Below are 27,117 nucleotides of genomic sequence, written 5' to 3'. Positions count from 1 at the left end.
TGCTAATAAGAAGAGGCCTGGGAATACTTTCAACACAAGAAATAGTTTTGCAGTATTGCTTGCCTCTTTCCAGCAACATCCAAGATGAACATCCCTTTGGAAGCCCTAGTGTAGTTTAGGACTACCTGGGGCTTTCTTATAGTGGCCTTTTTAATTTCTGCTGGGTGTCTAATGGAAACCACCTGCCTTCTCTGAGACAGTCTTTTCTGTCTCATAACATCAACACCACTGTAACCAGACTATGTATTTATTTTTACATTTCTTCAGCAGAAAGAACCTTTACATTTTCATTTCCCACTACTCTTCTTCAGGGCAAGTCCAGCTTTGCTGATAGAATGATTCATACCTTTAATAGTGTTACTGCTGGCTAACAAAACAGAACATGAAAATTAAAAGATTTCCTGTAATGATATGCAAGGGTATTTCCAACAAAAATGGATAAACATTTAATCTCTGTTGCAGATCCAGGCAATAAAACCACTAGTGGACACGAGTCTCCCTGCAATATGCAGCCACTTTCATCATGGGCAACTTGTAAGTATAGTGCTGGCTATTTCACTGAGCCTTAGAGTGCTTACCTTCATGTTTCATCTCAAAAAAAGCAAAAAAACTACCAGATGGTCACAATTTCAGAGACTTTTTTTTTCCCCTTGGTGCAGTGATTGTTGTGACAGGACTATCTGTGAATAGCACACTCCCAGAAGCATTAAATAACTTTTTTCTGTATGATTACTGATGAAAGTAGAGAGGTTCAGATTAAAAGTGCTAAAGTAAGGGTTCAAATAGCCTCCTAAAAGGTACTTCAGCACAATCATTAAAAAAAAAATCACAAATAACAAGAAGAGTACAATCATCAAGATAGACACAGAGCAATGAACTGAATAATAGGATGTTAACATATTCAAAGCACAAGAAAAAAACAATGGGTAGCCTTGACTGGCACTTATCCTTCAAAATCCTACTGCTCCCAAGAGGCAAATTTTTATTAAAAGATGAGAGTGGAAAATAAATTGTTAACTAATTAACTCTGCTCACTAAAAGGAAACAACAATTAAAAATAAAACAAAAAACCCAAACCTGAGCACAGTGGAAAATATGTGCAGCTAAACCCTGTCAAAGACTTAATTTCTGACACAGTGCCCCTCTGGCAATGGGAGCATAGCCCATGTCAAGACTTCAGAATTCATTTCCTTTAAATTGTTTATTATCTCACTGTGTGACATAATAATCCTCGGGCACCTCAAAATCATTTCACTAGCAAAATCATTCATTTTTCCCTCATCCATATAATGATGCTACAGTAGTATGTGGATTCAATTGCTCATGTTACATTGTTCCTATTACTACAGCAATAATACTGAGTTCCTTTGAAAACAAAACGCTGTGTACCTGACCCCCTCCACAGAGGATAACAACAACAACAAAAAACCCAATAGGAACCCACTACTCTTAGGCATGTTCCTTTGAACTCCAGGTTCTGATGCATGGAAGTGAGACTGTAGTCCTACTCTCTTTTCTCATTCTCCTCCTTTCCAAACTGTTACAGAAAGAAAAAAACAAAACCTACAACCAAACCAAAACAAACCAAACCAAACAAAACCACAAACAAACAAGCAAACAAACAAACACAAAACAACAACAATAAATACAACCTAAAACCAAGCCTCTAATGTTGCAATATTACCCAGTTTCTCTTTCAATCATTCCCCTCAGGGTTATTCAGAGCATGATGAGATTTCTTAATGCACCAGTTTTGGGTACCTTTGTACAACAGTGTGACCAGCATGTGACCTGCTTTGGTTATAAACCCCAGCAAACAAGGCAGATGCACTCGATTCCCTCCAGTAACATCAGCCACTCAAAACCATCAGAGCAGGATGAGTGGATACCCTATTAATTTTATACAATACTTGCAAGATCTTTGGAGTACCTAGAATCAAATATGGGGGGGAAAAGGGGGAGAAAGGAGAAGAGTGAATATGCTCAAAACAAAACTGTTTCTTCAGTGATTCTGTTTTGAGAGGCTTTTGAGAACGAGATGCTGAAGTCCTGCTATGAAAAGAGTGCTTCCTCTGCTGTTCTCCATCCTCCACTTACCTCCAACTCAGCCTTGCTGAAGGCAGCATTTTTGGGACTCAGGTAACCTTGAAAATAAGTTCTTCTCTTCACCTCTACCACGTTCCTTCCCAATCCCTGCACACACTTCCCAGTCAGCACACTTTTATCATACATTGGTATTCTTTGAAAATCAAACTGGTACTGTTTTTTACTAATAGGAAAATGACCCAGGAGTCTTCCTCCTCCACTGGAGCCTTGTGATGTTCATCCCACTTTTGACACAGTTAAATTCAGAGGCTGACATTATTAATCTTTCATTTAAAAATCAAATTTAAAGACGCTTAAAATAATGTTAAGGATTAAGAGAACTAGCTTACACTGCCTCATACATCTCTTTCATACATACACCCAGTTGTTGCATCTCTTCTTACAGTAGCCTCCAACCCCCCCAGGACAAAAATGGCCCACAACTGGACCCAATCCAATCCAAACCTCATTGTAGTAAATGGAAAAATTAACATATGATCCAAAGCCCACTGAGGATAATGCAAATACTCTCATTGACTTTAGAGGGGCTTGGATGAGTTTATTGTGTCTTTGTACAGTGCTCACCACAACAATCCTAGATTTTCATGAGAGTCTGTAAAGGCTGCCAGAGACACAAATGATGACTCTGGAAAATCCATGGACAAATATTTATGGAAATTCTGTTTATACTGGTGAAATGCATTTGCTAATCACACAGGCTGCTGCTGTGGTTGCTGGAAAGTGTTTCAGGGTTGAGTTCACAGCACTACAGAGGCTTTCTCTCATACTGTCACCATTAAAATGGTGAAACAAAGGGTCTGCCCAACACTAACCCAGAGCTTTACCTGATCAGTGTCTGTCACACTCTGCGTAGAGAAGGGGACAGCACGTTTGAACACCCTGTTAGGTATCCATTGTACATCAGTGCTGCTTGCTGTGGCCTTGTAAAAATGGAGGCATTTCTTTACCCCTTCTGTATGTAAAGCTGGAGGAAGACTGACTTTCTGTCATCAGAAGAGACAACTGTCTGCTGCTGGAGATGTCCTGCATCATGAGAACAAAGGGAAAAATCAACAACAAAAAATCACTATAAGGCCAAAAGGTAATATCAGCAGCACTATTTCCATGTAGTTATCAAGTTACCTTCCCAGTGACAAACATAGCTAAGGATAAACTGCTCTGTGAGGAGATGTATTTTAAAATGCAGCCCAAGGTATAATCAACACTTTAGAAAGACATTTGCTTGCCCTGTCACAGGAAATCCAATACCAGGTCATTTTCCTCCTACACTCTGTGGAAGAGAATATGGCTTTAAATTAGCTTTTCAGTTTAATAACTGAGGGAATAAAAAAAAAAAAAAAAAAAAAAAGGCAGGAAAAAAAAAGAGAGAGAGAGAACATTGCCCTACTTTAAGGGAAATAAATGAAGCAAACCTATTATGTCTCAGCAAAGCTGTTGTTCCTGCTGAATGAGTCATTGCTGCTGACTTTGCCAGTTGTTCCTACAGACACCAGCGGAAAAAGGGGGATCCAAAGCATAGAGATGAAATAAAAACAGAGCAAAAATAGAATTAAAATTAAAAAGAAAATTGGAGCAGGAAACAGGCAGAAATCAAAATATAATTCACTGCTCAAAGGAGACTAAGCAAAATGTGCCTCAGTGATTTATCACTAGGGAGAACTACCTTGCTTATTTTTTATTCAGGAGGAAATTCAAACCCTGAATAGGCCACAGTAAAACAGTCGATGGCAAGGACAGGATTTTGAAGAGAAGAGAATGCTTTGTACAGCTGAGGTGGTGGCTGTTACCTCTTGTCATTCATTTACAGACTGCTTCATGACAGAGTCATCGGGCCCTGAAGGGTCTGCAGACAGCAAATGCAGCTCAGGTGCACATGACCTAGGCAGAACTCACTACACACCACCATCACAAATACCCTGACATTTACACCGTTTCTTGGTGTAAAAGACAGAAATTATTTATCAACAGAGTTGGTCAAGTCCACATCGTGCAAATTGATATAACAGCACTTATGGCTTGACACAAGTGGATGATACCCAGATCAGTGCAGGCCTTGACAAGCATTACTTAACTTCACTGATGAAGGTGTGATTCCACAAGATATGGAGAGCATCCTCCCCCTTTTCATTCCCTCTCTCCCCTTCTTCATGCAAGATGCAAGCTTTTGTTATTTTCTTTGGATCAGCTCTGGTTTCCATCAAACCTCTTCATTAGCTAATTAAACTCGAGGCAGCAGCGGAAAACTAACCCAACAAAACCAAACAAACCTGGATAGTTTTTCTGCCACGTTCTGCAAAGTGATGAATTCCAGGGCTGGTGCAAGGGATGGAAAAGACCACACAGCAGGGAGGAGTGGGGAGATGAGCAGGGGAAGGAAAAGAGCAAGTCCTTCATTTTTTCTGGTGGGAGACAATTATGAGATCAGCTCAACTCTCTGGGAAATGACAGTGTTAGAAATGCAAAAAGGTTTCCAGGGCATCTGAGGCACTACACTTATCTCCCTTACCTGCATGCTTCCCAACTTCTTACATCTAGTTTATACATGAAATAAAAGTATAAAACAAAGTAACTGAAATTGACTGTGAAGCATCTCAGATACCAGTCATGCCCTCACCTACAGCATAGCACTAAGGCAATTCCAAGACTGAAAGGTTGGCATTAATCCAAGATAAAACCACCATTTTTCCTCCTATAAAATGTGCCAAACCTCTGTATAGGCAGGGCTGCCTTCAGAAGATACCAAACAAAGACCATCCTCTTAAGAGGGGCAGAAGGATTGGATTGCAAGGGCTACTTAATGCAGACCAAGGAGGAACAAATCACTTTAGAAGAGGTATAAAACCTCAAGCAAATTTGCTCTGACACAAAATTGACAAGTATTTCCCATTCTGGGTTCCCAAGCATGGGGACATAAGCAAACATGACAAGTTCAACTCTGCTTATATGGCTTTCTTCTTTAGTTAAAAATGAGAAAAACAAAAGCAAGAGCTGCAGAGAGTGACCCAGGAGAACCATTCCTTTCTTAGACACATCTTACAAACTCCCAGCCTCAGTATCAAGTTCAGCAATGGCACGAGGATCAGCACTGAGCTGACAAATCCATGGCCAACATTGAAAGATATCCTAGTGGGCGGTGTTCACGGAGCTGAAAGATAGCCCTGGGCTTCTGTTCTTTCCTTCCCAATTATTTCTGGATCAGAACTGCCCATAGAGCACAGATTGGTGCCCTTTTGTGCTGGTGATTAACTGCACAGGCAGCCAGCCACACAATTAACAGCCTTTCATTTTTACAGTCACTTACCAAATGAATCCCACAGCTCTCCTCAAGCTTTATTAGGTGATTTGTAAGTGCTGTAGTTTCTGCAATCAGACTGCTCATCATGGAGAGATGCTGCCCTCAGAAATAAATCTCAAAAACATGAATTAAAAAAAAAAAAAAAAAAGAAAAGAAAAGAAATGGCTCACCAGTTCCCTGAGAGAAACAGCCAAACACAGGAGCAAGATTTAAAGTGACCAAGCAGGTAAATGCATTGATATCAAGGACTTCAAATCTATACTGGTCATTCTGTGTGAAGTAACCAGCTTTTGTTTTCATGAGTAACAGAGGTAAAGAAAACAAAACAAACAAAACAAAGAACCCCACAGCTATATGAAGTATTAGCAAGCTTTCCTAGAGAAAGAAAATGGACTGTATCTAGTCTTTCCATGTCCAAACTCCTTGGCTTTGAGCCCACTAACTCACAGGCTCCCAACTGTCCTACCCCAAAAAAGAGAAGATAGTTGCAGCACTGCCCACCAGGCAGAGGGTTGGCATCAGCTCTGCCTTTCCCACCCTCCCTCTCACCTTGGACTGCTGGGTCTCCATGGTCAGGTGTCTTGATTTGGGAGGCATGTCCCCTGTCATGCCAGACTTATTCAATATATATATAGGTGCCACCACTATATTCACTACCTTACCTACAACCTCCAGCCCTAGGCCATTGTAATAAATCTTTTTCAAGTCTGTAGTGTCTGATCATGTAAAAAGATTTTCAAAGGCTTAGCTCATCAAAATCTATCCAAGTCTTTAGATGCCAGTAAGTAGTATTTGTTTTACCTAGTACCAGCCTTTTGCCAAACTTTTGGTCCCAGTTCTAATTCCAGAGTATTTGCTTGGAAGGGGCAAAGCACTTGAAAGAGAAAGCAACTGAAACTGGGGCATTGTAAATAAGAAGCAGAATCTCCCACCAACTTCTGTCTGGAGACCACTGTTGAATACAGCAATATAATTTTTAATAAAGCTCTCTCAAACTATTCAGTCTGAGGCAGAAAGCAAGTATAGAAAGCTTCACCCCAAAGAGTTAATAGCTGACAAAGAAATAAGCAACAGAGAGGCTTCTACAATGGAAAATATTATGCAGCTTTTATTACTGTGGAAGTATCGTTGCAAACTAAAGAATTATATTAAAAATAGTAAGGTTGTAAAGCCAGTTGCTCCATAATCAGAAACTATCAAAAATATAGCTGTAAGATAGTTTTTAGGTATTTACATGTTCAACAACTTTTGCTTTTGACAGATTTTTGTAAATGCAGAAACAAATTCTCATAGAGAACTAACTACATCCTGCAGCCTTCCCCACACCAATTCTTAAGTCTGTGCTCCATAATTAATGGGCACTATAACACCTGTAAGAAGCAGTCAGTAGAAAACACTTTTTTCCAGAATCAAGGCAGCCATAGGTTCTTTATTTTACGTACATTTATATCATTATCTCTCTTTTGTGGCAGGAAGGGCAATTTAAAAATAGAACAGAAGGACAGAAGAAGAGAAAAGCAACTGAAATATGAAGATGTGAAGAGTAAGAGGAAGGAAAAAGAAATAGAACGTGTCCACCACAGAAAGGGAAAGAACAAGCAAGCTCTGGAGCAAGACAGAGTTCCAGAAATAAAATTATTCCAGTAGTCTCCTGTGAAAGCAATTTAGGAAGTAGCAAAGGGCTCTTACTCCCTCTTGGATAACTGCAGCATTTGGAAATTTTGCTCTTCTCAGCCTTCTGCTTTGCCCTTATTCTGGAAGCCACTCCTTTCCTGGCATGGTGGGCCAGCAAAACAGGGGGTTGTGAGCCCATTTTGTGATTGCCACCCTGCATCAACATACTTTGATTTCTGTTGTCTAAGTTAATATAATGTTGTTCCTATGCAGGTGATAATTTTTAGTATCAGAAAAGGCTGGACTTGTGAGCACGGTAACCTTTTCAATTATGCAGCTAAACTCAGCAAAAATTACAGATGGATTTCCAGTCTGAGCTTCCCAGGAGAAGCAGGTTGAAGGACTCGTACAGTAGAGGATACCAGGGATTTAAGGAGTGCACATATCAAACACACAGTGTCTTCAGTAAAGTGAAAAAAGCAAAAAGCAAAATGTCATAAGACACTTCCTTTATAAATACCAATAAAACTCTTTTGAATTCATAAAAACTAGTAAAGAAGCAGCTTTACTGGTAAAAAGAATTTTAGAAGAGCAACTTAAGCATAACTAATTGATCGGATTCAGATTAGGGTTTTTTTCCCCACGTGACAATTTTCACCTCAAAGTCTTCCCAGTGAGCACTTATTTTGGTGAACTGTAAATACTTAGGAATGAAGGGTTTGGAAAATCTTCAGAAGCTCTCTGATGCCTCTCAGCAACTTGCCATGAGGAAGAGATCTCAGTGAACCAACTTTCCCAGCACAGTGACAGGGACCACTTCCTTCTTTACCTCTTCATGATTTTATGCAATTTATGTGTCAGTCACAGTAATTGCATTCACAGAGAAAAAGTACTAAAAATACAAGCAATTTCTTTCTAGCTTCCCTTTTAATGGGATTTAGCAGCTTGAAATGAGGAGAAATAGCACCATGTGATGCATCAGCTCTCTGCATGTTACAATCTACCACTCTTTCAGACCATCATTGATCCACAGTTCAAGAGAGAAAGACATCAAAATGTACATCCTCTATTACTTATGTTTAATTACACTTCTTCAAATGAAGATGTGCATTAAAATCACAAACTGATCATAGCACAGCCAAGCAGGGTAGCAGTAGTTCTTCCAGCAGAGGTATCAGTCAAAAACAGGCATTGAACAAATATCAGCTCTTCCTCTACCTGAAGTAGAATTTCATCTGCAATCATTTTGGAGGCTGCCAGCTTTTCAAAGACATCCCAGCAAGCACTATTTACTTCCTAGAACCTGGAAATGCTTTCTAAGACGCTGTCTCCTTTTGCATTTGCAATACAGATCAGTGAATAATGTTTCAACTATGAATGAATTAAAACCTTTTCTGAAGCACAGTACTCTGAAATACAAGACACTGGTTTTACACTACTGAACTGAGAATAGCAATAACAGCTCCAGTAGTTCAGTCACTCTGCCATTCAACTGCAAACTCCTGGCTCCAGAAAATTCACAACTTCCCAGGGAAGGATCCCCAAAGGGACCACACTGTAGAGAAAAGCATCACCATATCCAAATGCCTGGAAGGAAACAGGATGGTTGTTTACCCAAAGCAATAGCAGAAGGTCCCAATGTGCTGTGGCAAGACACGTTCTAGAGGGTGTTAAGTGTGCCCAGTGTCAGTGCAGAGGAGGAAACCTCCATGACAAACATCATTGTCAGCCACAGGGTTCTGTGGCCGGATGGAGGTCATCTCAAGCCACCAGACAGGATGGGAGAATCATAGAATAGAATCAGCTGGGTTGGAAGGGACCTCTGAGAGTATCAAGTCCAACCCTGGATCCACTACCGCTGCAGTTACCAGACCATGGCACTGAGTGCCACATCCAGTCTCTTTTTAAGTATCTCCAGGGACGGAGAATCCACTACTTCCCTGGGCAGCCCATTCCAATGTCTGATCACCCTCTCTGTCAAGAATTTTTTCATAATATCTAACCTAAACATCCCCTGGCAGAGCTTAAGTCCATGCCCTCTTGTCTTACTGGGAGCTACTGGGGAGAAGAGACCAACCCCCCCTGGCTACACCCTCCTTTCAGGGAGTTGCAGAGAGTGATGAGGTCTCCTCTGAGCCTCCTCTTCTCCAGGCTGAACACCCCCAGCTCCCTCAGCCCTTCCCCACAGGACTTGTGCTGGATCCCTTCACAGCCTCCTTGCTCTTCTCTGGACCTGCTCCAGGACCTCAATCTCCTTCCTGAACTGAGGGGCCCAGAACTGGACACAGAACTCAAGCTGTGGCCTCACCAGCACTGAGTACAGGGGCAGAATCCCTTCCCTGGACCTGCTGGCCACGCTGTTCCTGATACAGGCCAGGAGCAGAACAGGAGAGTGCCAGGACAGACAGACTCAGCCTTTGTTGTGCACCTTTATTAGAGCACATTTGGCAAGCACACACCAACTGTTCCTCCAACAGTAGCCCATTTCTAAAGGAAAGGTGTTGCACTCTTTAAACCAGAGGCAAGAATTAATTTAATGAACCAAAGCTTTGCTCACTACCAGAAAGATAATGCCAGCTTGGTTTTAATTGCAAATGTACTTTTAATGAAAATGTCCTAAGCCCTTATGTCTGAAGTCAACTTTGTTTTATACAGTTCCAGGCTGGATCATCAGGGCACTCTGTAAGGGTCCAGCAACCCTTCCCAAGTTATATCATTGAACCAAACAAAACTGTTTCCTTTTCTTCTTTAAAAGCTTCAGATTGGAATTATAATAACTTAAAATGTTTGACCAAATGCCACTTGCCTTATAATTAGGTACAAATGTTACTCTCTTCAAATCCCTGGCTTCAAAGCTAAAATACTTTGCTACCGAAACACTGATATAATTACAAGTTAGATACTTGAGGTAAAGGAAAAAAAATTAAAAAAAGGAAAAAAAGAGCAAACATACCACTGTAAAAAGGAGTGTTAAGAGTTCATGAAATATTCATCTGATGGTCAAAATCTGATTCCATTTCTACTATTGTAAACCCAGCCTTATTATAAAACTATGCCGAAAGAAAACTCATTTTTAAGTTTTAAAAATTACTATAGTATCAACTCTGCCACGGGAAACAAGAGGTAACTCTCCCTCTTTTACCCTTCTTACATTCATCTACTGTTCTGTTTGCCTTACACCTACAGTTGTGCTCTTTAAACCCTGAAAAAAGTTAGCTCCAAGATAAATATCACATAGGAAAACTTTCCTTTCTTTCTTTTTCAATCAAGAAAGAGAATAGTTTTCTGGTGGGTTAATGAGTTGAATCTTTTCATCAAAAGAGCCATAGCTGATGCAAGGAAGAAGTAAAGCCATATATTCCTTCAGTAAAGTGGAAAAAATGGTTATATTCATTGTCTGGCAGTATTTAACACCAAAACTGGTCTCCTAAGGGTCAGCAGAAACACATGGAGCCCAGCAAAATGGTTGCAACTCAATAATCCATGTTGGTTGCCATGGAAAAAAATATGAATATAGACACAATCAGGGTTTGTCCAAGTTAGGAATGAGTAATCTGGTATTTGCCACCACCCCTTATTAACTGGATAAACATCAAGTATGAGTGTATTAATTTTATTATTTCTTTATATTTACCACAGTAAAAGGAATAGTACTCTAGCAGTCCGAAAGTATTAAAGTATTAGGTTTTTTTCTTTTTTTTTTTTTTTTTAACATGGAATTTTTATGATTTCAGGAGAAAACTATTCACCTGGATTTCCAGGTCCTGAGTTTAAGAGAGAATAATGAGTTGAAACCATGTTATCTGCAGTTTAAAACATTAATCAGGCCTTCAAAAACGTTGCACTTCTATTGCTGCATTAAAAGCTGTAAAACTGAAATCTGCATTGTGAATCGTTTTATTTGCTTTGCAGTTTCAGACTCATGTTTTCAAGTTTTCCTTTGCTTTTACAAATTTCATAAACCTCCTTCAGAATGGTTTTCTGATGCCTTAGCTGGAACTTGAATTTCAAAAACCAGAAACGAACCAAGAGACAAAGCCCAAAAGCTGCAATAAAGCTGTAACAGTGAAGATGTTTGCTATTTCTCAGCACTCACATCTGATTGTCCTTGCTAACCTCACCAAAGTCAGCTTAACTGCTCCATGTTTAAAATGTGACTTTAAAAAAGTGGTAAGGTTTATTTAAGAAGGGATGTAGTATGTATAGGAACACACTTAACTTGTATGGGTTTAAAAACAAAATCAGCACAAAGGAAGTGGAAAGAAAGCAGCAATGTCATGAAGGAACAACCAGAGGTTACCAGGACAGAGTGCAGCATGTTGGTTTGTTTCAATTTGTGGTTTATGCTGCAAATCTGTCCCTTCAGCATTCAAATGGTTTCATCCCACCATACACCCTGCTGGGAAGGATGGAAACACTACTTCCACCACTGATATGGGCAAGTCTGGCATAAAGGCAGCTCTCACATTAGCCAGAGGGTGATCTTTACACCTGACTCCAAAATCACTGTTAACGTTTCAGGACTAGTTTGCCAGGCAAAGCAGCTCAAGTGTAAGAAAAATTTGACTTCTACTCTTAAATATAATATAAATTCGACTGTCCTCAGTCACTTCTGCTGGGTCAAGAAGGAAACAGGATGGTTGTTTACCCAAAGCAATAGCAGACTGTCCCAATGTGCTGTGGCAAGACACACCCTAGAGGGTGCTAAGTATGCCCAGTCCCATTGCAGAGGAGGAGACCTCCATGCAGTTGTCAGCAGTTTATATATATATATATATGTATGTATAGGTATATATATGTGTATATATATGCAGTTTTCATATTTATATTTATATTTATATTTATATTTATATTTATATTTATATTTATATTTATATTTATATAGCACCTATCACCATATTGATAAACATTCTTTGGAACCACTCTGACAGCAGAGGTAAGAACAGGAGCCAGCCTGTTAGTATCTCAGCACTTCTGTTTCCAACCAATTTAAAAAAAAAAAAAAAAAAGCCACAAGACTTTGCTGCCAGCCTGCCTGGCTGGTGTTTAATACTGGTACTCCATCAAGCACATTTACTTAGGCCTGTATGCAGACAAGCACAGAGTTCGAGGTCCAGGTTCACCAGTCAGTGAGAGGTTGGTGCTTAAAATATCATGTATGGAAGCCACTTCCTTGCCAACAAGAGGACCACTTATCCTTTTGCTTCTCTTCAGATGAAAAGCCATAGTCTGAACAAACACATGAACCACAGTGTGTGGAAGCACTGGGGCTTGTTGGAGTTCCCTGGCTACAGGAAGATGCTGCACAATTTTACCATCCTGATGTACCATTACAGCTCTCTAATTTACAAGCTGATTTCTAATGGAACTTTTCAAAGTGTCTATAAAACCATACATGGGGGAAGATACAGGACACTGGGAAAAAGAACATCCTCAGGCTGGGAAAGAAGGAGCCTACAGGAAGGAAGATGGAGGTTATGGTAGTTGCTATGCTACTGTGTCAGAGGGGCAGGTAATGAAAAACTTGGATGACTGCTGTTGTTCCAGCCCTCATGCTCTGTTTCTAGCTGGAGCAGCCAAAGAAAAGCTAAATGAGGAAGGAAAGCTGGAATGGAACATCCTGGTAACCTCCACATCCGGCATCATCCTCTGTTAGCCAAATATAACCCAGATTTATTTCACTGTGGTATTTTCTTTTGAATCAGCAGATTCTTTAGTTTTCAATTAAAGTGAATTTTGCCAAAGCTATAGGAAAGCACATAACCTAAAATACAAAGGTAATGATTCTGCCATTATATATACCTATCTATGTAGCAGTGACATAGTATCACCTCCTAGCAATTCACCTGTCTGGAAAAAAATATATTATCAAAACCTTAGGGAAATAACAATTTTTCTTCTAAATATCTATTTAAATAATGCTGGAATCTTTCTTCAGCCTACAGATGCTTGAAACTTAGACACATTGTTAAAGGAAAAAAAAACAAAAAACCTTTTTCTGGTAAAAACAGACATGTAGCTCATGAACTGAATAACAGCTATGTCTCTGCAGTGTTCTCTAGTAACATTTTTGAGACTGTTATGAATCTGACAAAAGGAATCCAGAAATATACAGGAAAGACTTTTTTTTTCCTACCTATTTCTTTGACGCCCACGACCAACAGAAAATTAATTTTACATTCTGCATCAGCCAGCAAATTTTTATTCTCATTTCAATTTTAAACCTCATAGTTTTCCTCATGAATTAAATATGGCACCTAGTAATACAATCCCTACAGTAAGGCTGGAATTTTAGTTCCAATAATACCTTGATTAAACTCTGCCCTCAAGAGTCTCAGTTTTCAGTGTGACAAAGGATGCTTTGATTATCTCACATCTGCGTCATCCGTGTATTAGAGTTTAAGAACAGTGCCATGATTTGGAAGGCATGTGGAACCATGCCTGTCATGTATAATCTATACACACACACACACGCACAGATTAAAGCCCATTGAGCTGGATTCCCTGGTGCTTCCCTGGAGCTCAGCTGGCATAGCTGCACTGAAAATTGGTCCCATTATTAGGAGACAGACAATCACCTCCTGCCTTCCCCCCCTCCCCTCCCTGAGGTTGTCCTTCATGGGGCTGCTTGCTGCATTATTTGTGCTCTGCCAGAGCTCTGCTGTGGGGACTGCAGCCTTTGAATTGCTCCTGCCACTTTACTAACACCACCAGAAACAAAAGCATTTGCTGAACAGCAGATTGTTGATAATTGGTTTAATTTGGGCTCTCCAGCTCAGCCAGGCTTCCACGCAACAGAATCGTGCAAAGCAAATCTGCACCAGCTCTTAGAATCATAGAATCATAGAATTGGCTGGGTTGGAAGGGACCTCAGAGATCATCAAGTCCAACCCTTGATCCACTACTGCTGCAGTTACCAGACCATGGCACTGAGTGCCACATCCAGTCTCTTTTAAATATCTCCAGGGATGGAGAATCCACTACTTCCCTGGGCAGCCCATTCCAATGTCTGATCACCCTCTCCATAAAGAAATTCTTTCTAATATCCAACCTAAACCTCCCCTGGCACAACTTAAGACCATGCCCTCTTGTCTTGTTGAAAGTAGTCTGGGAAAAGAGACCAACCCCCCCCTGGCTACCCCCTCCTTTCAGGGAGTTGTAGAGAGTGATGAGCTCTCCCCTGAGCCTCCTCTTCTTCAGGCTGAACACCCTCAGCTCCCTCAGCCTCTCCTCATAATTTTGGGTCTGTGCTCGAGTCCCTTCACCAGCCTGGTTTCCCTCCTTTGGACCTGCTCCAGGACCTTGATATCCTTCCTGAACTGGGGGGGCCCAGAACTGGACACAGGACTCAAGCTGTGGCCTCACCAGCACTGAGTACAGGGGCAAAAAAAGATAAAGTTTCTTTCTTTTTTTTTTTCCTTTTTTTTCTCCTGTCATTTTTCAATCACACAAAAAAATATCTATACTTTATCATCTAAGCATTTATTTTACTGAATCAAAAAAGACATGAAAAGGGAGAGGGGAGAATCACGTTCGTTCATTTTAAACTAATGTATAGAAGTGAATTTTTTTCTTTTTTTTTCTTTTTTTCTTTTTTTTTTTTTTTGGACGACATATAATAAATATCTTTTCACAGCCTACATAGCACAAGAGCTTCATTTTCCTTCTAGGCTCCTTAGCTTGAAGCCTGGCAGAAAGCAGAATATATACTCACAGGTGACAGTGCAAGAAGGTGCTGTCCTTACAAGGCATAGCTTGCACCTTCCAGAAGACAAGACAGACACCTTGGGGTTTGGGCCAGCAGCTACACAGCAAAGGGGGTGCAGCTGTAGCTTGGACACATTCACATTACCACCTGTGAAAACCCACTCTCAAAGACAAGCAAAGAAGTTGTAAACCCTCAGGAAATGCCAACTACCCACTAGTCTGAGTCCCTGCAGCTTTTTTACTTTACGATTTTTGCACCGTTTCAAAATCATTTTTGCTAAGCATATTCATACAACCTAAAAAAAAGGTTCTTGTGTCAAGTTCAAGTTCAAATTGTTGTTGTTTTAAGCTGAGTTAGCTAACTTTGGTTAATGGATTTGAGTTAAAGCTTAGGCTTCTTCACTGTGTTTTGCAGTAGTGAAGCATCCTGTATCACACTTCCAGAACACCTTAGCAGTCTTTAGCTAGAACATTTTAATAACACAGCTACATCCTAGGCTGGACAAAATGTGACTGATAAATTAAACAATGTGAAAAAACCACACAAGTTGGTAGACACACGATAAGGATACAGCCCATCTGACTGGTTCACTAGTTCATGGAAACAGCTCTCAGCCCATGGGATTATGTTAGAACATCAGCTGAAGCAAGCCTAACCTCAGACTGTGAAAAATCAAAGTAATATTTGCAAACCCTTGGTGGCATCAGCTAAAAAAAGTACCAACCACAGATAGCATTACAATATTAGTTACATAAACGTGAAAGTTTGCAAATCTGCAGGTATGGGAGGGGGGAAAAAAAGCATATTCACCTTTGCTGGAAAACATCAGACCAAACAAATTCCAGCAAATGGGTGCAAGTGCATAGAGCTGGTCTGGACTTGAATCACAACTGATTTCAAGTATGTTAGAGATCCAATCTCAATGCTTTACGCAACTCGTCTCAGGCTTTGATTTTGTGAGCTGAAGGCAAGAACCCATTTCCTCCATGCTGAGTGCAACAAGTAACAGCTCTAAAATGGTGCTGGCTGCCTGACAGGGCATAATACTTTTATCCTCTGACCTTTCTGAGAAAAGGACCAAGGTTGGTATAGATGTACACTGGCACATTTTTTCCACTATATAACATGTTATCCTGATGCAACTAATTAGTTCAGTGTAAATACAATTTTATTTTGATGTTTCTAATTTCTAAAAATTATACACTTTTTGCTACTGAGTTTGTAAATACATATAACTATTAAAAACATTTCTTGTAATTAATCTGGTAGTCTTTTTATGAGAAGAATATTTTGCATGCTATGCTACCTCCAATACCAGAGGTAGACATTAGAGTTTGACTTGGTCTGTGTGCCAGACTCACAACATTTTCACTACAAGATGTATATACATGCCAAAACTACCTGGAAGCTGGTAAAAAAAAAAAATATCATGGACTTGGAAATTTAAATTAGGTGCCCCAATAAAATACCCAGTTTTTAAAGGCCCACAGCATTTTCAGATGTAAGGCAAACAAACAAACAAACAAAAACCAAAACAAACCAGCAAGCATTCTTTCATTGGCTGCCTAAATATGGTTCTATTATCTTAATTAGATAATCAAATTTGAATTAAGATGTTTGCTTCCATTTCATAAAATATTGTTCATCTGACCACATTTGTAATGGCAAACAGCTCAAGCCACTAAAATCAAAGGGGAGGCTAATTGTGGTAGGTTAAAGCATGAAAAGGACTTGACTTTGCAAGCCCTTCAGATACAAAATTCCCACTGCCTGCACGATCAGGACTTTGCATGGAGATCCAAGGCTTTCCTAGTTCTTTCTGGTCTTTTTTCATGGTAGAAGAGCTAGGTTGCCATCTGGCACTGACTTGCAGCAGCTGCACAAAATAAACTTAAGCAAACGTGTTGGCACAGGTGTGATTAGCAATTAGAGGGGGCAAGTACTGCATTTTAATTCATTTAAACAAAAGTTTGTAGGGAGGGAGTCTGCATCTCCCAGTGCAGGCCGTGTCTCACCTTTTCAGCTTTAGAATTTATTATTTAACCTTAGTGGTCTGGAGAAGGTTTCATCACTGCCCCCCCCCAGCGTATTTGGAGTGAAGCATTTAAGGTAAAACTTCCTCTTGAACCCTACATACTTCTGTCAACATAAATAGATATACAACTAAAAAAGCTGTTTTGATAAGTTCAGTAAAACACTTGGGTTTCTCTGGTTTACTTGAATTCACCAGTACTTCTAAGGCTGCTCCCCCAGTAAGCCCTTCTGCTTATGTTGAAATATAATTTGGCTCAAACATGCGACTGAAGAAAAAAATTATTTGTACAGAAGAAAGCAATAAAGGGTTCAAAAGTTGGAAAAGGTATTTTAATGGCCTTAGAAAGACTATCAAATTATTAAGTATAGTCATATTGTCCACAAAAGTGACACATCTTTGCAGAATTTTCCAGGTGCCTCTTGGAACTTATATAGAGGAAATCTCTTGAATAGTGGAGAAAAAGACATTTTTCTCTTTACATCACAGAAGTTCATTCTTTCTAGGCTCCAGATGAGGAATTTTTGTCCCATGGAAGTGAAATCCACAGCTCTTTTAAAGCCAAGTGAGTCGGGCCTCACTTGTGGAGGGCGACCATGTTAATGTGACCATGGTGAACGTGTGAAGTTCTAGGAAGTGGTTTTCAAATCCTCAGTATCTGCAAGGCCAAATAATTCAGTCCAGTTGAGCCTATTGAGACTGAAAGGCCAAACACCAGAGTCCATCACCAGCTGTTTGGATTTCAGAGACTGGACAGAAAGACAGACAAAGCTGTTCCACCCATGTGGTTTTGTGTTTAGACAGGGCTACCAACTCTTCTCCTTTCATCCCTCCCCCTGCTGCTTTGGGGATTAAAGTACCACAACTGCACACACACAGTGACCATTGCCTGTGATTCTTTCACAGTAAACCCATGCTACACACACAGTGAGACCATTATCCCAGGCACATCAGTGGAAACTGACACATTTTGGACACTTGGAGTTACTTGGCTTACTCAGAGCAAATATACATCCTTGAGTAGTCAGCCTGGAGTACCTTGACCAGGCACAAGGTCTAGTGCCCATTACAATCAGCATCACAAGTGCAATAAATCCCAAAGGTTCCTACTCCACTGTTGAACAGAAACATAAGCAAGCATATTGTCTGGGGCTGCATCCCAGGCGTCCAAGTAATTTATGCTGCCTGTAGAAAATGGTGCCAAAAATACTGTAACCCAGGGTCTCCCTCCTGACAACAAACACAAGAAAACAGACCCTCTCTGTGCAGGTTCTGCATCCCAGACCCTTGAGTCAGATTGTGGAAACCCCAGTGCAGGAAAGAGTAACTTCCAGTTTGGTGCAATGAGCCTCATAAAAGTACCCTTTTTTCAGCCTCATTCTTTTCCTATCAGCTTCTACCGGGCAGGAGGAATGGAACCAGAACAACATGCAGAAACTGGCTCTGTGGCAGCTGTGAGCTTTTTTCCTATAGGGGAATTCCACACTGGCCATTTGCAAGCACAATTCAACCCCCTGCATCAAGTGAAAAAATGAAATCTGATAAACCAGAGAAGTTGGTGATGAGAGACAGAACTTGGGAGCTCTCTGCAAGTTGCTCCCTAGCTACATAGAGCCTGTCTGCCTGTCTCTAACCATAACCTTCCATAAGATCTCCTAACAGGTTCTGATCAAGGTCCAGGGAAATATTAAGGTTTGCAAGCACCCTGTGGTCAGCAGAATGATGTTCAATCAAAGAGTCAACAGGTGTTGGCTTTACCTGAAACAATGGGAGGCATAACACATGCCCAAGGTGAGTCAGTTAGGAAAAATCATAACATAAATCATAACTTATATAACAGTAACACACACTGAAGCCAGTTTGCCGTGCAACTAAAAGATTGTGTTATTCTAGAGACTAGAACAATCAAGCCAGCAGTTAGGGGGGGGAAAAAAAAAAAAAAAGTACCTCTTAAGATTCATGCCAAACCAACAGAAATGCCACTCACATTCTTACAGCTAGCATCCAAATAACTGATCACATTTCATCACGAAGAAACATGTTGTTACTGCCCAAGGCAAGCATAAAATCTACTAAGGAACTAAATGGAAACAAATGAGATATTAAGGCTGAACTTGACAAGCAACATTCCAGTCCCTGCCATATTTTTTGGTGAGGCATGTATTAGGAAGGCGGATTATTCTACAGGATTTGGTACTTTTCTGGGAAATGTATCTGGCTGTAGCTAAGTGCAACCAGGAAGATCAAGACAAGATTTATCTCTCTGACCTTTTAAGGACAGATTGGATGGTGTAGGATAATATACTGAGCAACACAGCTCAGGGTCTGTCTTGACTTTGTTTTGATAGAGAAGAATGAGCAGGTATACTCAGGTGTATATCTCTCTGCAAGAATTGGGATCTAGGATAAATCAATAAATACCAGAGGCAGAAGTAAAATGAAGCAATTTAAAGAGTGTGTTAACATTCATGAGACTGTCTTTGAAATATGTTGTACAAAAACATGACACATATTCTTAGCACAAGAAATTTTTTTTCCATGGTACAAACTCTTATTATCAATATGAGTAGTCGAGTATGCTGGCATTTGGTACACCAGATCATAGGAAGATTCTAATAAAACAGCCTAAATCATTCTTCAGGTAAAGGCAGACAGTCATCACAAATACAGTATTACTTCTCTGTTTTCTCAAAGCAGTGACAAAGTATCCTCAGCTTTTGTGAGAGCAGTGAATTAAATTGCTAAGGGACTACAGACTCGCCCTGTTTCTAGGACCAAATTCATTACTCATGCCTCCATTCACTCCTAGAAGGTCCCTAGGCAACACATCTCCTTCCTCTTTATTGTAAGAGCTCAGTGTGTTTCCCTCCTCCTTGTCTGTAGAGAGACATTGTCAACCAGGTGCCTCGAATTGCCAGTGAGTGGGTGTGAGTCCACCTGTGCCTGATTAGGACAGGCCCCTATTGGGCATGAGCAAGATCAGGGGGCCAATAAAGGTGGGACACACACCCACAGAGAAAACCTCAGCTCACTCTGGTGCGAGGCATGGAGAGGCCAGCAGCTCGTCGAGCCTCTGGAGCAGGAAAGGCTCTTCCCACTACACTTCTACCCTGGAAGCGCTGTGTGGTGGCTGGAGTCCTGGAAGAGACCAGCAGCTCGTCGAGCATCAGGAGCAAGAATGGCTCCTCCCACTACACTTGTCATATTTATTTCTCTCTTTCCTGTCTGAAGCTAAGTCACTTGTAGTGTTACCACATAAAATTCTGAGCACAGATGAGTTAAGAGTCCTATAAACCATCCATCAAAACCAGGCTTTTGCTCTGCAAACATTTGTGGAAGTGCTAGAAGCTATGATTGGCTGTGTCTTGCTTTTGGTCTCTAATGCCCAGGCCATTAACAGTTCTGCCCACTGATGCCTAAAACATTCCCTGAAATATCTGCATTGATTGGACATAGCTTTTAGAAACTAATACATCTATTATGACAGACAGATGATAATAACTCTGTGGCCTCACAACCTTGACTGACAAACAAAGCAGAGGCATCCTAGCAAAGCCTTGCTCTTACTAGTTTGCCATAGTTCCAGCTTTCCTCAGAGCAGCAATCCTAGATTACACACGCCTCAGGGTAGGGCTCCTTGTCTCCCCCATGTAATTAATTTTCAGTTTGAAGAGCTCTAAAATCAGAAAAATAACAGGCAGCTGTTCAGCACTCAAGGCTGCAAAATGCCAGGACCACTTGAAGCTCCCCATATCAGCACTTATACACAGTGGCATTCCTTCACCCTCCCTGGTGCTGAGCAGGAACAGAACAGACAAGCAGAAAATACTGCTTGGGAGCCACTTGCAAGCACAGACTCCTGCACTCTGCAAGCAGACCTGTCATGCCTCATGAATAAAAACTCAGTTTATCTGACCTCTGTCTCAATGCATCACAGTGGTACCAGCAGCTTCCCTACTCCAGATCCCTGGTCCTGGAGCAGAAGGGAGGAGGTTGCACTGTAAAGCAGCAAAGTCTCTGCCTCCCAGTAGGTCTCTTCCCTCCAGTACACAAGCAAAAAGGACCCATGCTGGAAGAGATGCTTTCTAGGGTTGTAGCCCTCCCCTGCTGTACATCTGGATCATATAATATGATATTGCTGGGGAAAGACACATAACACAAAGAGGTGTGCCCTGACAGTACAAGCCGGTGCCTGCAGCTTCACATGCTGAACCAGATTAAAATAAAGAAGGCTGCAGAAAATGCTCTGATTTCCTGTGCAGCTCAGGAAAAGGACTTGGGGCTGATGCAACTTTCATCTCTCATTAATCTAAAAAAAAAAACAACAAGAGGATATTATTTCCAAACTTAAAATGTGTGTTTAAAAGATAAAATACCTAAGGATAGGACTCTGTCTGCTTAGCTGTGCTGAAGAGGAGCTAAAGGTACCAGTTTGGCAAGAGGCATCCTCAGCACCTACTGACTGATGTGACTCTGTGGCACTTCAGGTGATGAGGAGTGGTTGCTGTTTCATTTCATGAATCTACACAGACACAGGGCATTTATCTCAGTTTCTTCATCACAAAAAAAGAAAAAACTACTTGTAAGATCATTGCATGCTGTGACAAATAAACATGGAAGAATGCAAGACCCAAGTTATGCCTTTGTAAAATTGCTCACAAATCAGAAAATAGCACTCCCCCCACACTCCCCCTCTGTTAAATATTAGAATCAACTTGTTTATCTTCCTTCCAGATGAAATAACCAAAGAAATAAAAGATGGCCAAGTCTCTGAGTGGTCAACATGGGGATGTGAGGAATTCAGGTTCAGTTTGCAAACTGCCTCATGGCTCGGTTTAACAGTGGCCCCTAGTGTTGTTTGGCAGCATCTTTGCTTTTTTTGGGGTGTTAAGCATGGAATATCAAATAAATCAGATAAAAATAAACCTGCCTTTGTACTGCAGGGCTGTATCCATGCTCAAACTTGGAAGGGTCCATAACTATCCAGCCCTATGTTGATATGTATTGGTTAGCCAGTATACACCAAGTTTCCAATGCCTGGCTGAGGATCAGAGGATTATTTCACAGTTTATCAAAAGTCAAAATAAAGAAAAAAAAATTCTCAAAGGATTCCATAGAGATCTACATGACAAATTTGTTCATGACGTTTTATTTTCACAACATCTCACTAGGCAAGTAACCTCTTCTTTTACAGTCAGGCCTATTGTTACACATGTAGCTAAGATTTGGTCTTATTATTCATATGTTTACATTATTTAAGAAGTGCAAAATGTCATGGTGTATCTATTTTGGTAATAGCCAGTGTCTACATTTGGGAGTTTCAAAGGATATCAAATGCTGGCTGGCTATGTCTGAGAAGAGCCATGGAGGACTGCCAAGAAGGGAGAGCTGGAGCTGTGTCTAAAGATTGGAGTGGGACAGTAAAAGGCATGGAGATGAGATTCTGGAAATAGCTAGAAGAGAAACTCCAGATCACATGCATAACAGCTGCACAAATAAATACACTTAAAAAAATCAAGGTAGAGAAGACAGTGAACTTTATGACACAGTGTTTCTCACAGATCACAAGGAGGACAGAATGGGTACAGGTCTCCAGTCACTACAGTTACCTCTGCAAACCCAGACTAAACCATATGTGGCCAAAACAACATCTGAAGAATCTAGTTTGACTTGAATTTAACCAGGTATTTTCACCAGCAAACCCTAAAAAAATAAGTAAATAAATAAAAGACTGGAAAAGCATTAAGAAAGAAAAAGGATTAAAAAAACAACTTTTTTTTTGTACTTATATAGTTATTTGGATCAATATAAGAGTTAATTATGTTAAACATTTCCAAAAATTCGACACCTAATGCATATCTTCCCGCTCTTATTAGCTCTACAGTGAAAAATAAACTGCAAATGCCATCCTGCTTTAAAACAGAAAAGGGAAAGTTAAAGGAAAAGGGGATATTCAATAATGGTTAAAAGAAAAGTGGTTTAACCCTGCAGGTAATTATTAAAAGCTCAAAACAATTCTTACTCTCCTGGGATGATTTTCCACTTAGACTAAGATCGGTTTTTAAGTTTTCAGCTCTCCAAAAGCCAGCAGAGATTCCCACTCGCAAACCCATCCACTGCTTCAAGGCCGGTACAGTGGCACTAGAGGGCAGGAGAGCAGCTTTTATATCAGCCGTGCAATTCGAAGTGTTAATCTTCATCTGCCTAAAGGTGTGCTCAGGAACTCCTCTTTTGGAAGGCAGCAAAAATGGAAATAAGGTGTTTCTATTCTTATAGACTACTTTCCCTGCTAAAAGTATCATGATTTTTATTCCCACGTACTAGCACAAGCAAACTGAAAGTGAAGAAATTAGTTTGCAATTTAATATCCCCCATTAACAGCATTTTTAAACATAAGACAGCATCCCTCCAAACATCTATTCCACTTATATAATCTTTACTGGCAGATTTAGTTCATGTTTCTGTTAGGCTTATCCTCCTCCTGATAAGGAATTTTATGTATTGTTTGATGTATCTTAGTCAACTCTAAAAAGTTCTTCAGATTCACTGGGCTTCCTTCCCTACTCATGTGCTGAGGACCATCAGGTTTCGCTCTCATAACTAATTTTCTTGATATATCCAGTCAAGATGAACATTCTCACCTTGGTCAAATATATCTCTGACTATTGCATAAGGAAGATGTGATCTTCTTTAGCCTGAGTGAGAATTAGCATATTTGAGCAAACATAGTATTTCACAGCATCACAGATTAGTTGAGGTTGGCAGGAACCTCTGGAGGTTACCTGGTCCAACTCCCAGCTCAAGCAGGGCCACTGAGGGATGATTGCCCAGAACCACATCCCATGAGCTGTGGGATATCACCAGGGATGGAGACTCCACAAACTCCCTGGGCAACCTCTGCCAGTGCTTGGTTACCCTCACAGTGAAAAAGTGTTTCCTGATGCTCAGACGGACCTTCTTGTGCTTCAGTTTGTGCCCACTGCCTCTCTCCCTGTCACTGGGCACCACTAACTACAACATGCACAACTATTTCATAGAATCATAGAATCATAGAATTGGCTGGGTTGGAAGGGACCTCAGAGATCATCAAGTCCAATCCTTGATCCACTACCGCTGCAGTTACCAGACCATGGCACTGAGTAACTTTCTAATATCCAACCTAAACCTCCCCTGGCAGAGCTTAAGTCCATGCTCTCTTGTCTTACTGGGAGCTACTGGGGAGAAGAGACCAACCCCCCCCTGGCTACACCCTCCTTTCAGGTAGTTGTAGAGAGTGATGAGGTCTCCCCTGAGCCTCCTCTTCTTCAGGCTGAACACCCCCAGCTCCCTCAGCCTCTCCTCATAGGGTCTGTGCTCGAGTCCCTTCACCAGCCTGGTTGCCCTCCTTTGGACCCGAAAGATGTAGAAGCATAGGAGAGAATTTCTCTCCCTAAACATGGGCATCTAGTGCCAATTTAGGTATTGCTGTGAATTTGTCTCAGGCAAGAGATCTCAGGCAAGGATCTTCAGCAGACTCATCCCATGGCAGATGGCACAGATACTGCACAGCAGCTCAGATAATACCCAAATTTAACTACACTCCTACAACTGGAGAAATTAATCTAGGTCCTAGGGGAGACTCCATTTGATATTAAGACACAAACATTTGGGTAACTCTGAGTTGGTCTCAGTCTAGTCAGTAAAATCTAATTAACACAGCAAACAGGCCAGAGGACCAGTCAGCTCCCCGTAACACAGACATCTATGTCTGGTCAGCTGAGTTATTGGTATTGTTCCATTGACAATGGACACAGCAAGGAGAATAGCAAAATCCAGACTGATGGCAAAGCAAACCAAGAGCATCTTATCTGCTTCCCAATATATCTAACCTGGCTCATCAGCTCTACTATTTTTGGACTATGGCTACATAGACACTACAAGAGTGGAGACACATTTCTGGCCAACTTAACCAATTCAATTTCTCTAGGAAAATTTAAGGGATCTAAGATCTTACTGAAGCAGAAAATAACTTTGAGGGCTAAGTTTTACTTCTACACACACTCATGTGATTTATTTAAGCTTACATAAAAAAGAGGAACCTAATTTTTGTCAGTAGCATATTTTTGTAATAAAAGTTGCCTTTTGTGGTGCTTTACATTATATTGTAAGCAGCATGGAGAACATACAGAATTTTGTATTCCTTCATTTCCTTAAAACAGTTGGGTTTTTTTGTTGGGTTCTAATCCAGTATTAAACATCCTCACCCTTGGCACCTCCAATAGCCATAATGAAGTATGAAAAAGATGAATCAGCTTGAAGGAAACCACTCTTACTAAATTAAACTCTTGGAAAGAACAAAGCCAGATGTGATCTGATGCCATCCTGATACAATTAATGGGACTCACTCATCATCGATGCGATTAATCAAAACCTATGGCTGAGAATAAATATAAACACAAAGATTCAGGACAACAAACTAATAAAAAGAACAGTAATAGGTTTGTATCACCTCAGAGTGTTCTACAAGCAGCAGGCCCAACAAAGGGCTGATTTCCTACAGGCTGAACCATGCACCACCACAAGATATTTGCAAAGCCCCAGCTTTCCACTGGTCCCTGGGTCCCTCAAGCCCCTTGATACATCCTCCAATGTCAATCCCAAGTCATACACACCCTTAGAGGACTCCTGGCAGACCAGATGGAGTAATAAACTATTTAGCTGAAGCTGCAGGGGGGGAAAAGGAGCACTCATCCAGGTCTCTCTTATCTTGACATTGATTTTCACAACACTTGCAGGAACTAACTTCACTATTGTAGTCCTCTGCTTACCTGTCAAACTTGCTTGACAATGCCTGACACGATGAAAAGTGTTCTGGAAGACCCAGGACTGATCTACAGTGCAGTTGTGCAAGTCAAGCTAAAATATGATAGAGAAAACTTAAAGACTCTCAATTTCATTGCAGGTTGCTTTCTTGATAGCTTAGGCAGTTCAAGGTGGGCAAATAATGGAAGATCAGATACAGACAGTAATGTCACACTGTTGAGCCTAGAAGTAGAAGAAAGGATACTATTTCTACATGAAAAAGCAAGAATTTTGCAAGATAATTAAAGAATGCTGTTGGAAGGCCTGACAAAGCCAATTGCTTTCCTTCCCATCCTTTTCTACCTCTATGCATGGCATGGATGCTCCTGTCTTGATCAAGTTGATTCCATTTCCAGATTCACTTTTTTTAGACCCATTAAAAAAAATCATCACAGAATCACAGAATGGGATGGGGTTGGAAGGGACCTCTGAGGATCATCTAGTCCAACCCCTCTTCTAGAGCAGAATCCCTTAGAGATGGTGTGAGAGCTTAAAATAATCAAAATAATACTTTTTTTCATCTCTCAACACCAAAGTTTAGCAGCTCTGCAGACAGCAGAGGAGTCACACCATGGGAGCAATTAAAATATTCTGCCAAGGGTTGCACCCTGGCAGCTCTGCTGTAGTTATACCAGGGTTGGAAACATGAATTCACCTTGGGTATAGGGTTGCAGGGTTCAAGAGGAAAAGCTTCAAAATGAGGGCAGCAGAAGGTCACTCTTATTTGCTGCTTATCTGGAGAAAACCACTGAGTTAGAAGACATCTCTAAAGCCTTCCCAGAAGGATCAATGTGTTTTGACCTCTACACATGCCTCTGTTTCAGAGGTCTCACTTCAGTTCCATTACTCAAGTTAGAAATAACATTTTGAAACAACAGCTTCAAAGAAGACTTTTTTCACACATAAACCCACAGTGATCATACTCACTTCAACTGGAAGAGGTTTACGTGTGTGAGCATCGAACTGACTCTGAGACAGTAATCTAAAAGTGGCAGGAAGCAGCTATGTGCTAGCACCAGCATACAGTACATATAGGTATTTTTAGAATGAAAGAAAGACAGTTCTCAACACAGATAAACATATAGAAACTTCCACGAAGTGAGAAAGTTTTAATATGACTGCAGAGCCCTCCGCTTCCTCTCAAGATCTGACATAGAGAGTGCAAATCACTAAAGCCATTTGGTTTAACTGACCCTGTACACCTTCACAACCGTTTCAAGTCCTGTTAGCAAAGCAGTAGATAAATCAGCACTGATAAATTATTAGAGGAGTTTTGCTTGTTACTAGTTTTTAAACTGATAGACAAACATGTTATTTAAACCTAGTTAAAATTCAATTTGCCCTTGTTCACACCTAAAATAAATTTTAAGTCCCAACCACCAGCTCACAAAGATCTTGCTGTTCACATCACTGTACATCAGCCTCATCTGCTTGCCTGCACATTTACATCACGCCTAGTGAAGGAGCAAGACTTTGGGGTTTATTCATAAGGATGCTCACTGAATAACCAGACACTTCACA

This window comes from Calypte anna, chromosome 1 (genome assembly GCF_003957555.1).
Source record: "Calypte anna isolate BGI_N300 chromosome 1, bCalAnn1_v1.p, whole genome shotgun sequence".
In the NCBI taxonomy this organism is placed as follows: Eukaryota; Metazoa; Chordata; class Aves; order Apodiformes; family Trochilidae; genus Calypte; species Calypte anna.
The sequence above is the reverse complement of the archived record's forward strand: the minus strand, read 5'-3'. Positions refer to the sequence as shown.